The sequence below is a fragment of the Sciurus carolinensis genome, chromosome X, assembly GCF_902686445.1.
Source record: "Sciurus carolinensis chromosome X, mSciCar1.2, whole genome shotgun sequence".
NCBI classification, from domain to species: domain Eukaryota; kingdom Metazoa; phylum Chordata; class Mammalia; order Rodentia; family Sciuridae; genus Sciurus; species Sciurus carolinensis.
Window position 1 is genome coordinate 41,923,083 of NC_062232.1, and position 9,611 is coordinate 41,932,693.

The window sequence follows — 9,611 nt, forward strand, 5'->3', positions numbered from 1 at the left end:
GCTTACAGTACCCTTAAAAGACTGGGGGTTTCATATGCTCAGACTGTTTCAACTGTGATATAAGGTAGGACTTGGGAAACAAGGGGAACCAATGTAAACCTGAGGTTCAGGCTGCCAGCTGTGTCAGTGGTAATAAACTATCTAAATCCATTCAAGCTCATCTCCTTGCTGGTCAAATCTATGGAAGTGTAGTAAAGCTGTCTAGCAGCTAAAGTAGTCCCTATTACTTAGGAACTGCTTGAACATTTGATCCAAACGTTTAAAGATGTCAGGATTTTGTAGAAATCATAAATGATAAATCACTTGGGAAAGGCAAGAAAAAAGAGTTATTTGAAAACCAGAATTTAGTAGTTTTTGGTTTTTGGGAATTGAGATCAATTGTTGAGGCACAATGAACATATTTAGTAATAAAATCAAAATTTGAAATTCCTGAAAATCAGTGGAAGGAATAAAAGTAGTTCAACAGCAACTTCATATGAATTGCAAAAGTGATGGACATCTTGGGAGGTGGGGGAAAAATTGGAGGGCTGACTCCAATGAAAGGGCCAACTCAGGTTATGATACTAGTCCTGGTTCACTTATTTTCCATGTTTCAGGGCAGGAAACTTCCAATATATTTTCACCTCTAATTTCCAACTCTAAGTCCAGTTCAGTTCCTAGGTGGAGGAAGATTTCCAAAAATTGGAGGATAACAACCTCCCAGGGGCAGTTGTACCTACTCTCCCCTCTATGGAATTTGTTCATATTTATACCCTTCTTCCATTTTCAGATAACAGCTGACATTGGTAAGGAAAGTTTATCTCAGCTTCTCAGTTCACAGCCCTTACAGAGTAAATTTTGATCCATACTACACAGTGTTCTTCTCCAAAAGCAGGATTTCAAATTTGTTTGGTTAGGTAGGAGTTCAAGGACATCAAGCAAAGAAGAGACAGGGTATTAGAAAGAAGTTGCTGGTATGGAGATTCATTAGAAAACTTGGAATGGAACCACCATTTGAACCAACTATTCCACTCCTTGGCCTATACCCAAAGTACTTAAAATCAGCATACTACAGTGACACAGCTACATCAAAGTTTATAGCAGCTCAATTCACAATGGCTAGATTGTAGAACCAACCAAGATTCTCTTCAATAGATGAATGGGTATAGAAATTATGGTATATATACACAATGGAATATTATTCAGCCATAAAGAAGAATAAAATTATGGCATTTGCAGGTAAATGGATGGAGTTGGAGAATATCATGCTAAGCGAAATAAGCCAATCCCAAAAACCAAAGGCCAAAATGATTTCTCTGATAAGTGGATGATGATACATAATTGAGGGTGGGAGGGAGGCAAGAACAGAGGAAGAATGGATTGTTTAGAGGAAAATGTGGGGTGGGGAGGAGACGGGGGAAGGAAAGATAATAGAATGAGACAAACATCATTACCTTATGTACATGTATGATTGCACAAATGGTATGACTCTACTTCATGTACAACAAGAGAAATGATCAATGTACACCATTTGTGTACAATGAATCAAAATAAAATTAAAATAATACCTTGAGATGAAAAAGAAGAAAAAAGAAACTGCTGGAGGACAAGACAAGGAGATGACTCCTCACCCTGTTTACAATAAATCCCATAGCCAATGACAACTCCCACCATGAAAGACTTATCACCATGACAACTCCCACCACAGGTTCAGATTTTAACATGAGCAATGGAAGTAAAGTGTGCAGTATTCTGATTAGGTTTGCTAAAGTAACCAATGGGGGAAATTGGAAAATATTCTAACATACAATAAGATAACCAATGGGAGAAAATGGAGTAAAGTCTTCAATCAGGTTTGTATAGAGAAGAGAACACCCCACAGTTCAGGATATAAGACCCTAATATCTAGACACTGGGGCCATGAGCCTCTCTGTCTCTGTGTCTCTCTCTCTTTATCTCTCTCTCTCTCTCTCTCGCTAGGCCCACTCCACTCCACCTAACAGAGTGTTATCTTCACCTTCAATAAGTCTGTACTCTGTGTCAGAGGTCAGTTGCATGCCTGATCTATTAAGAGGTACAGAATACATAGGAATGTCTCTGGCAGCCCAGAGTTAACCTCAAAGAAATCTCAGACTCCCAGTATCCTTACAATAGATAATTCTGAATATTTAGGGTCCAGCACACTGAAAATGAGTGAGTCACTAATATGAAGGATGACAGGATGTATTGAAGTTCCCATGTGTATGTAAAACATGTGAAGTCACAAGAAAAGTCCTTCAGGCAGGCTAGTAAAAGAGGAGGATGTGTTCAGGAAAAGGAATTTCTAATTAGAAACTTCACAGATCACATCTTTTCTAGTGAATGAACTTGAGACAGCTTTAGAAGATGGAAGAGGCATAAGGGATTATCTGAGACCCATGAGGACAATTTTGAAGGCAGAGAGTTTTGACACAAAACCATGAGATGTACTGAGCCACATGACTTGGAAAGACCAAATGTTCCAAGGACCTTGTACAGAGTGACAGAACCTTGCCTTCAGTAGAAATAACAAGTATAGGGCTTATTTGACTCTCTTTTTTGTTTCAGTATTAATTTAAGGAAATACAAATTTAATTTTGGAAAACTAACAAAATGTAGTTAAGTCTTAACCAAGTGATTTTTTTGATGAGAAGAGCTGCAAAAGTTGCTCAACGTGTTAGTGATGTGGTTTATTTATTCATTCCACTGTTGACAAGGATTTGAGTTGTGTTTATTATAAATTTTATTATTATAAATTATTATACATTGTGTTTATTATTATATAAATAATGCTGTTATGGACAGCCCCTGTCACAAGTCCTTTCCTGGACATACACACTCATTTCTGTTGGGTATATATTCAATTGTTGAATTGCTGATGTTACCATCTAGGGGTGTTGTCTCCATTCAGCAAAGACTTGAAGAACAGGACACGGTGACAGCAAGCAAGCAGCAGGTTTATCGCAAAAGTGATAGAGATAGACTTCTCAAAAGAGAAGTTGCCCCAGACCTGGGAATTCAGTGGGGGAATTTTGGCCTGTTCTTTTTATAGTCTCTGGAATTTCCTCCTTTCCTATCTCCTTCCCAGTCCACAAGCTCCTCACCATTATTGACTGGTGCCCCTCTGTCCACACATCTGTTTAGTTTTTCTATTGGATCTTCCACTTAGGAGCACAAGTACAAAAGTGTCTGTCTGATTGTGTCTCCCACTCGTGTCTATGACCACTTTTGTCAACCGGGAAGAAGGTCCTCTTCACACTCCTTTGGTCTGGACCTGCCCCTGACTTCCTCACTCACCATCTTGCCCTGGCTGAAACGCAGGGTTTGCATTTGAGAAAGTACTGATCACTCTACATCTTCTTCAACACTAGGTATTTATTTAAATTTCATTTTAGACATCCCATTTTTTGCATAAAGATGTCACATTGAAGTTTTATTTCACTAATGAATTAATAATTAATCTTTTTATATGATGAATTGATGACAGTGTCTTTCCTCATCCCTAACAACTAATAATCAGTGTTTTTATGTTTATTATCTATTTATTAAAATAGGACTTAATGTTATATTCACAATTTCCCTGGATTCTAAACATTTACTTGTACTATGAACCCTGAAACTGATACTAGATGATTATGGGACACTCTGATTCACTCAGAGATTATAGTCTAATGCTCTTTCTAAGGAATGATGCTGTAATTAAAGTGATTATATTGCCCAAATACAAATTCAGAAAACTGATTTGATAACCATACCTCTACTCTTTTATAATTCACCTTTCCATAACTGTGGGACACCTCTCAGCCCCTTACCTATATCTACAAAATAGGTGTTCTCCCATTTTCCCTTAATCACCATCCCACCCACCACATACACTAATGTTTCATTGTCTATGTATCTTATTGTGTTTGCCCTATCCCTTTGTTGTATAAAGACAAGGCCTCCTACGTGGACTCCCCACACCCCTTTAGCCCAAGGCTGAGAGTATCTAATGCCTTTCCAAAATCACCCCGGTTTTCTGTCATGACTCTTAAAGTGTCTAAAATATTTTCATGCCATCCTAATTAGAGAAGCAGTGGGTAAACTTGTGTTCATGGTTTCAAGAGGACAATGTTCTTTTTTGTTTTTTATAGGACAGTATTATATAAGATGGTAGGATGTTGCTCACATTTTTTTTTTTTTTTTGCTACCAGGGATTGAACCCAGGGTGCTTAACCACTGATCCACATCCCCAATCCATTTTTAATTTTTGAAATTTTGAAACGGGGTCTTCCTAAATTTCTTCGGTCTCACTAAGTTGCTCAGGCTAGCTTTAAAATTGTGATCCTCCTACCTCAGCCTGCTGAGTCAATGGGATTACAGGCATGCACCACTATACCTGTCTTGTTTGCAATTTTTTTTAAAAAGTATTTCTTTAGTTGCTGATGGACACGATATCTTTATTTTATTTACTTATTTATTTATTTTAGTGTGGTGCTGAGGATCAAACCCAGTGCCTCACACGTGTGAGACAAGTGCTCTACCACTGAGCTACAACCCCAGCCCGTTTGCAAATTTTTATTAGTGCAAAATTCATCTGAATTATTTCTCACAAAAGGATAGCAGTCATTTCACTGTGTGTAAACCCCAATGTATGAAGACAAGGATGGCAGAGAGTTGTAATTGAAGAAGAGACTGTAAGCCTGAGTACTAATCCACTTAGCACCTCTTCTTCCTTCTCAGCATAGTAAGCTTGGACACTCAGAATCCTAGGGTTCTCTATGAATTGTTCGAAAAGCCCTGAATTGGAAGAGCCTTCCTCAGATACAGGCCTCCTGATCATGTTTCTACACAGGCTTCTGTCTATACAGGCTCCAATTCTTTTTTTTTTAATTTATTTTTATCATAACAAATGGGATACATGTTGTTTCTGTTTGTACATGGAGTAACAGCATACCATTTGTGTAATCATACATTTACCTAGGGTAATAGTTTTTGATTCATTCTGTTACTTTTTTCCTCCCCCACTCCAACCACTCTTATCCCTCTATACAGTCCCTCCTTCCTCCATTCTTGTCCCCCTCCCACCGCCCTTTGTGTGTCATCATCCGCTTATCAGCAAGATCATTCATTCTTGGGTTTTTTTGAGATTGGCTTATCTCACTTAGCATGATATTCTCCAATTTCATCCATTTGCCTACAAATGCCATAATTTTATCATTCTTCATTGCGGAGTAATATTCCATTGTATAAATATGCCACAGTTTCTTTATCCATTCATCAACTGAAGGGCATCTAGGTTGGTTCCACAATCTGGCTATGGTGAATTGAGCAGCAATGAACATTGATGTGGCTGTATCTCTGTAGTATGCTGATTTTAAGTCCTTTGGGTATAGGCCAAGGAGTGGGATAGCTGGGTCAAATGGTGGTTCCATTCCAAGCTTTCTGAGGAATCTCCACACTGCTTTCCAGAGTGGCTGCACTAATTTGCAGCCCCACCAGCAATGTATGAGTGTACCTTTCTCCCCACATCCTCTCCAACACCTGTTGTTACTTGTATTCTTGATAATCATACAGGCTCCAATTCTGTGCATGGCTTTCAAGCACTGTCAACAAATTGTGTCTTTGTTCCTGAATCACTGGTACAGCTCACAATCACTTTTCTCTTTTTTCATTTTTTTTGAGGGGTGCTGGGAATGGAATCCAGGGCCTTTCAAATGCTAAGCACATTCTCTACTGCTGAGTTACAGCCCTAAGACCTCTCTCATCAATTTTCCTACCTTCTAACCCTTTCTTCACATATACAGATACATATAATATCCACTCATCTCTACTGTTATCTGCATTTGTGAATTTTGTACCCCCTGCTTTTCCCTTCAATCTGCCATTTCACTTAGAATTTTTCCCAGGCCCTGGCTTCCTGTTCTCCTCGAATGCTGTCACTTCTTTTCTGACCCAGCTTCAAATCCTCCTCTGAGAAAGAGACCCCTGCTATTGCCTTTACCTGGAAGCTTCTCTGAACCTCACCATTCAGTAGGTCCTCTACCTTGACATCTCTATATTCCTTTCTTCTAAAGTCTTCCATGAACATGGAGTTCATTCCTTCAGCGATGAGACTATCCACATAGGGAGGGAACTTGGTGTCTCTTCCCTTCTTATTTTGCCTCCCTGACCTAATCTACAATTTCCAGTTTTTACTATGATTTACTTTCATTTGAACCCAGAGAAAGACAGAGTAGAAAGACCTAGAACTTTTTCTCAAAAATCAGAATGAAGCCTGGTGACAGGGCCTTTTAAAGACACACAGCTCAATTATCCTTCAGCATGTAAGCTGAAGTAGAAATAGTTAATGTTTCTGCTTCAAGCTGTCAGCAAAGAATGACGTGTGATTGCTGTTCAGAGTACTCCCTCTATTCCCACTGCCATTACACTGTAAATGGTGACTGCTTGCTTAAATGCTGGGCACAGGCTGGCTCCTGCAGTTACTCTCTAGTCACTAAGCACCCCAGGGAGTGTGCAATGTCCTCAGATACAAAGAAAATTCAAGTCTTTTCCTGGGCAGCTAAAACACACGTAATTCTTTACTCTCAGTGGGGTAAGGGTCATAAGATATTAGCAGCTGAAGTAGGTCACAAGGTTACAGCAAACCACTTTGTGATAGAGAAAAGAGGTGAGAGGTGGGTTAGGAGCCTGTGTATCACAAAAGACAGAACATCCATTTTTTTCAGTTCTCATAAATGAGGACATGCAGTCCATGATGTCATACAGAGGACAGGCTGAGTGTTCATGAACATCCATAAGACCCTTGCACTCTGAATCACCAGGAGCATGGAAAATATGGAGTTTCTGAAGTCTGTAACAAGAATTAAGGGAGTGAGGGCTCAGTGGTAGAGCGCTTGTCTCACACATATGAGGCACTGGGTTCAATCCTCAGCACCACATAAAATGAATAAATAAAATAAAGGTATGCTGTCCATTTACAACTGCAAAAAAATTTTTTTAAAGAATTAAGGTAGTGATACCTGCTTCACAAGGTTGTTGGACTTAGAATACTATTTCACAGAGGAGACATGGTGTGATACCTTCTACTTGGCTGTGAATCTGTGCTCAGTGGGGAGTGTGAGTGTGTTTCTGGGCAGGGAAGTCTTGAAACATATGAGAAGCTAAGGTGAGGACCTTGTTCTAGAAGGAGATTTCTGTTGCTATTAGAGACTGAAAAGGGATGCCCAACAGGGGCTGTTTTCTAGGTAATCCACAGAAGAGGATAACGCCAGTTGCAGTGCACAACCCCCATGAGGTCCTATCTCTTGGCAAGCTAAACTACAGTCTTTCAGCCCAGGCGCTCCCACATTTTGTACTGTCCTTGCTGGATGGTAAGGATGAGCTTTAGTAACAGATAATCTCTCATTGGGAAACTTTGAAATTCTCATCTTCTACTGTGCAATTTGTTTTTTGGTTGTTGTTGTTGGTGGTGGTGGTGTGTGTGTGTGTGTGTGTGTGTGAGAGAGAGAGAGAGAGAGAGAGAGAGTGACAAACTCTTCTAGTGTGACAGACTCTTCTCCATTTTCCATTTCCTCCTCCTAGATTCAAATTGTTGGGCCATAGGTCATATATATGTTTAACCTTAATAGATCACACTCAACAGTTTTCCAAAGTGGTTTTGCAAATATACCCTCTAACCAGTAATGTATGAGTCTTCAGGTATTTTCAAATCATTCTTAATATATGTTCTATGCCACCATTTTGGTGATGTGAACAGTGCTTTTAATTTGCATTTCCCTGGGGCTTAATAAGGTTGTGTGCTTCATACCAATACCATGCTGTGTCAAATATAATAGCCCTGTAAAGTTTAAAACATCTGCTAGTGTAAGTTTTCCAACTTTGTTCATCTTCAATACTGCTCTGCCTACTCTTTTTACTTTGAATTTCCATATCAGTTTTAGAAACTGTTGTCAAATTCTACCAAAAAGGCCTCAGATTATAAATGGGGTTGTGTTAAATTTGTAGATTGATGTAGGGAGAATTTATATTATAATAATAATGACACTTATAATCCATGATTATAGTACAAATTCATTTATTTAGATTATTTGGTAGTCCCTTATAATTAAACATATTGTAACTGATACAGAATATTCCTGCAATGCACAAACTCTAGTAATGTCACTAGAATAGAATCAGAGTATTCTATGCATTTTTCATTGTATTAGCATTTGTTATTCATTCATCAGGATGCATGCTCTATGAGCAGAGTTTATTAAAACACAGATGGCAGGGCTGCAACACCACGCCCCCACCACTGAGTTCCTGATACAGTAGGTCAGGATGGAGCCCTGCATTTGTGACAAGTTCTGAGGTGACTTCAGTGTTGCTGGTCAGGGGACAACACTTGAAGAACCACTGCCTTAAATAAAAACAAAGGAAATACATTGGTCCAGCCACCATCCTGAATGCTGAGAATTTAGAAGGGTGTAAACATGGTCTCTCCTCCAGAGTCAGTTAGGCTCATAAGGGAGGCAGGACCACAAGCAGATGATCATAACACATTATAGGAAGGACCTTGTGATTTTAACCCGTGAATCTTGGAGCTAAGGGGAAGCTTGCTTTTTCTTAGGCAAATAAAATCATCTAAGAATAGTGTTGAACTGGATGAATGAGTACCTGTTGAGTAAATATGAAGAGATTTTAATGTATGGCTGTTCATACTGGGGAAATGTGAATATGTGAGTGCAAATATATGGTGAGAAATTGCAAAATATGGTTTTGTCTTCCTTTTTTTGTCTTCTTTAAGCAGATCAAAACCACAAGAACATGTCAGCAGTCTTTCCAGACTCATATTTTATTGACATGATAAAGAAACTTCATGGCTGTTTTGATACAAAATGTTATTAGGAACTGAATCTTCACTAAAGATAACTGTCTGCATATTTTGCAGAAATGGAGGCCACTCTCACTTTGATGTGGTATTGGGAGATGACAGAACACTTGCCATATTGTTTTGTATCATTTTAAAGAGGCTTCATCTTTATTAGGTAATAATTCCCTTCATTTTGCATAAGTAACGTTTTCTCACCCCCTGCAATATTTCAGGATGAGAAATGGAACAATCCATCACTGTTAATCCTGCTACCTGAGGCACAAGATTGGGCAGGTAGAAGCTGGAGCTTTGCTGGACCCCGGCTTGTCTGCACACTAGCAGAGGTGTCTTACCTCCGGGAATTTACAAGCACTTGTGAACTAATCTCTCATGGGAATTTATTAGTTTTAAAATTCTTTTTATTAGTACATTACAGTTGTACATAACATTTTGGTTCATTTTTGCATAATCATAAATGTATATAATGTATTATGCTCATTCTTAATCCCCAATACTTCTCCATTTGAATCCCCTCCTACCCCCTGATTCCTTTCCTCTCCCCTACTCATCTTTATTCTATTTATTGTTTGTTCATTTGTTTGATTGTTTTGGTAGTACTGAGCACTCTACTACTGAGCCACATCTCTGGCCTTTATTATTTATTTGTTTGTTTGTTTATTTATTTATTAAGGCAGGGTCTCACTAAGTTGCTGAGGCTGGCCACAAAATTGCACTCCTCCTGCTCAGTCTCCTGAATTGCTGGGATGACAGGTATGTG